We start from the raw sequence: 4,545 nt of genomic DNA, 5'->3' as shown, positions 1-4,545 counted from the left end.
TTTCCAGGCCTCCCTAGGATTGCGTGCAGAGCTCTTTTAGAAGCCAGAACACAAGGGAGAAAATTCAGGGAAAATGACTCTTACTATTTTACTATGCCCATACATCGTTTTTACCCCCAAAATTATAGCCAAATATTATCATCTAAGTTATCTTTACTAGGTTCCATCACCTGCAATATGGAGATAGCTGTTTGAGAGAGGGGCTGGATATCACCATCAATTGTAAGTTAGTGCATAGCAGGTATCTTGCACATAGTGTTTAATAAATGATATTGGATGTTGTACCAATGACATGTTTCTAACAGCAAGAGAGAAAGCAGTGAGGGTGTGCTATACCTCTCTACTTGGGCTAACGGCCTGTCATCATGACAGCTTGTCGAGTCTAATTTTTAAGGTAATAAAATCAAAATTTTAATTTGAAGTGAGTCTTAGCTTTAGAAATTGCTGCAAACTTACTTAAAGTCAGTTATTTTAATTGTAAAAAAAAGCTTCCATCAACTTTAATCTTTGCACAAGAAACCTTAAATGTTAAAAAAAAAAAAAAAATAGGTAGAGACACCACATGTATTTCAAAGACTTTATGGATTCTACCTAGTGCTTATGTGTTGGTTCCACCAATTCTGGATGCAACAGAGAAATGACTTAGTGTCTGTCTGAATGATGAGAATGACTTCATGAAGAAGGTTCCATTCACTGTTTTATAAATAATGCCACTCGTAAGCAAAGTATGCACACAAATGAAATTGAAATCCAACATATATATACACCAGGGGTGCCAAAAAAATGTGCACACATGACTTATTTTTTTTTTCTTTTCTTGAAATGTACGTGCATTTTTTTGGTACCCTCTGTATATATATATGTGCAGTGAGTAGAGTTGTTTCATCTACTTTCATTTCAGAAGTAGCTCTTTAATAACGTTTCCTCTGGAGCCACTTATGTTACTTTCAGGTAATTAGAAAATCTGTGAAGAGAGAAAAACAATTGGGATGCTATTTAAAATTTTCCATAAAGAAAAAAGCCTTTTTCCAGTTCCGAATTCTATTTGGGAAGGAGACAAAGATGATTGACAGTTACAATTTGATTCTGATAAAAATAGAGATTTTCTTCAATCAAAAGTGATTATGTAGGGAATTCTCGGAGTCACCAGCAATGCCCTTTGAGGCTAAGGCTTTCCATTCCCATATAGTACAAATGCTATTTATTGATGGTTCCATAATTTTAAACATCATATCCTGTTCTATTAATCGTGACATACTCATCAGCTGTAAGATGTATTACATTTCTAATATTAGTTAAAGTTTCAAGTTGTGAAAGCTTGAAACTCTAGCGGAACAAATTCAAGATTATATCTATGATGATATCACTATTTATGACAAACAAGAGTACATGTTTCCATGTACTCTTTTGAGTTGCAAAGGAGATGGTGTGGATTACAGTTGATATGCCAGAAGTTGATTACTGTTCAGGGCAAACCAAAGTAAACTTGTGTTGCGTGTAAAAATAACCTTCCATGCATATTGCTATAGAGAAAATGTTGGGAACTGACCTAGCTAACAAAAAATCAGTTTACTTAAGGAATGGTAAAACTGGCTACTCATTCAGGTTAAATTGAATGACAAACAAGGTTAAATTATTAACAGAGACAATGTGGGCTGAACAAATAACTGAGACAAAAAGCTTTTGCAATAATTACTTATATGCCAAATGGCTATAGGAACGCTAGCAAATTTTAAATGCTTCTGATGTAAATAACCCAGACTAACTCCCGAGCCTTTCACACTCTCAAGAGGAGCCAGAAACTGGTGTGAAAACAGAAGAGAAAGAGATGCTTGCCACGGAGCGCCTTCACGGGTTTACCAGGAGCAAGGGCTTCTTCTGATGTCATCCTTTCCTCCGGTTATGAAACTGCCTCTTCTACTGCCTCCTCTTCTACCTCCTCCTACTCCTCAATTATTTTGTAATTTCGGTTTTTGAAAGGTTATAATTCACCATTAAGTATGCTTCCTTGAGTAAGCATTTAAAAAAAAAATGTTACCGTCTCTAATTGGGAGGTTCTATGCCAGGATTCTTGATACACAGCTCCCCATTAAAACTAATCTGAGGACAGTTGATGGCTCATGGCAGGAATAATAAAGTTGCTGCTGATTTTTTAAAAATGCATGTGAATTTATTTATCCTTTATCAGTTGATCCCCCTTCCAACCTCCCAAGAGGAGCCTCTGATACAGAGAAGGTGACAGAGCAATACTTTATAATGGGTAAGCTCTTTTTCACAGACTCTTCAGTCAGTTACTCCCAAAGTGCAATTCATACATCTTTAATATGACCATATATGTCACTAAATGAGAGCATCTGTTAGGCTGCATAAATTATACTTGTTCTTGAGGCCTGTATTCATTCTCAAAATGTCAAGATGTACTCAGTTGTGAGCATAGAATAACTAAGTTTCAAATGAATGCAATAGAGGGCTTTTAAGAAAAAGGAGTTTAAATTAAAAAAGAGTTTAAATATCACAGTTGTCCTGATTAAAACCTTTGCAAAGAAATGAAAACAAACTTGAAACATTATGGATAACTATATGAAGTATGGAAATGTTATTAATTGAAGAATGCCATTAAAATTATTAATGCGAATGGGACAAAGTTAGTGAATTAAAGATAAATATTTTTCTTTTATTCCTGTTTTCTGATCATCAATACAGAATCAGTTTTCACTGACAACTTTTCTTTATGAATGTTCATTTGTCAAATTAATCTCTAAATGAATCAAATCATTAATTCATAATTAGCCCAAGTGGCATCATAAATCTTCAAAATAGAAAACCTTGGAGATGACACTGGAAATATTTATGAATCAAGAATGTAGCACGTTTGTCTTTCATAAACAAACATCCTATATCCATCCCCAATATAGCAGCAGATTTTAATTGCCCTTAAATCATTCGGTGGTGAAAGTAAATTGACTAGAATGTTATTTGGATGGATGCAGTTCTCTACAGGCCATTTTACATATTTTGAGGCTTGGACGACTCTCAAAGATAGATACATTAAGAAGTTAATACCTGTTAAATATGATAACAATTGTTTCTATAGGAGACAAATTTCCTACCAGCTCAGAATTTTCTTATGTTTATAGTGAAGATTCCACTCATTAATCAGCCAATTTCCAGGGGGGAAAAAAAAAGGAAAATAAGGAATCAAGAAACTCTATAACATTCATCATGCAATCACACAGACTAGTTGTTCTTCCAACAACAACCTTTAGAAACAGCTGGCATGTGGCCTCCCTACCCATGGGTTATCCCAGACTCACAGAATCAGAATTAAGAGAACATTGATGCAATCCCTCAGTCCGTCAGGCAGACGCAGCTCAGTCACCCCAGACAGAGGCACATTGGCCCTAATTTTAATGAGTCCAGGGACAGAGCTCTCAGGACGTCCACTTCTGAATAGAGAGAAATTTTGCCTTGTAGCTGAACAGTCTCTCCCATTAGAACTGAAGTCCTTTTGTCTGTGTCCTGCTGGAGAAGGGCCTCTTTCACAATTCCTATAGCACACACTCCTTTCACACAAACTTGAGACAATTTTTTCTTCATGGACAGGGTTTCCCAAAACTTTTATATCTAGCTTATTTCACTCAGTGTAATGTCTTCAAGGTTTCTTCCTTTTTCTTCTGTTTCTGCCTTTGAAAATGATAGACCAGAACATGGAGTTAGAATACAAGAAAAGTGCTGAAAAGGGAACTTTGGAATTCCTTGAGATGTCCCGCTAGTGTCGGAAGGTTTCCAGAATTAGGCCTATCGCAGAGGGCGGTGCTGAGTATGATGTGAAGCAAAAGGTCTACAGTGTCTTGTGCATAGCACCCAAGGGTAAATTCGTATAGACAAGAATTTCTGACTAATTCAAAGTTTAAACAGTAATTTTGAAAGCAGCAGTACGAAAATGTTGGTATCATTATAACCTTAAAAAGGCTATTTTTAAGTGGTCAATCATGAATTAGAGCTGAGAATGGGCCCATCAACACAGTCCCATGCCAGCCAGGTGGAAGCTGATCATGCAGAGATAGCCAGAGCCACGTTGAGTTTTCAGAGAAGACATCACTTCTATAATCATGTGCAAAAGATTCCTTTTCATGGCTACCCGTTCAAAGCATATGCTATGGCTTTACCTTACGTTCTGGAATTTAGAGGACATCCTGTTTTAAGGAATGTCTCGGTCCTGGGTTCGTGTCTCTTCTTTCCTTTTCCTCTTCTCAGCCTTAAAATGAAGAAGATATGAAAAGTAAAGTAATACAAGTAAAAAAGTAAAGTATTCTCCCTGAAATATACAGAAGACCTCTAGGTACTCTGACGTGGGTTGATACCACAGAAAAAAAGCACATAAATGCCTACGTAGTGAAGATGGTCAAAGGACCAGATGTCTAGACAGTATGGTTCACTGTTTACATTGTAAACGTGTGTAGAGCATATAAAATATATATATATGTTGGATTGAGGTTTGCAAAACAAGTTGTTTACTTGTAGGGACAGGACTATGGCCACACA

The 4,545-nt window shown here is 36.3% G+C and overlaps 1 long non-coding RNA gene across 1 annotated transcript; it reads right to left on the bottom strand.

Annotated features, from left to right (window-relative positions):
• Positions 1-2,649: 2,649 nt before the first annotated feature.
• Positions 2,650-4,226, bottom strand: LOC148757638 (uncharacterized). The gene is made up of 2 exons (XR_016021818.1): positions 4,170-4,226; positions 2,650-3,684 (listed from the first exon to the last, which is right to left on the bottom strand). It is a non-coding gene; the product is annotated as an uncharacterized LOC148757638 (long non-coding RNA).
• Positions 4,227-4,545: the final 319 nt, after the last annotated feature.

The sequence above is a fragment of the Rhinolophus sinicus genome, chromosome 7 (genome assembly GCF_057876585.1).
Source record: "Rhinolophus sinicus isolate RSI-liver-muscle chromosome 7, RSI-T2T, whole genome shotgun sequence".
NCBI lineage: Eukaryota > Metazoa > Chordata > Mammalia > Chiroptera > Rhinolophidae > Rhinolophus > Rhinolophus sinicus.
Note: the sequence above shows the minus strand (reverse complement) of the source record. Positions and strands in the feature narration are given on the sequence as shown.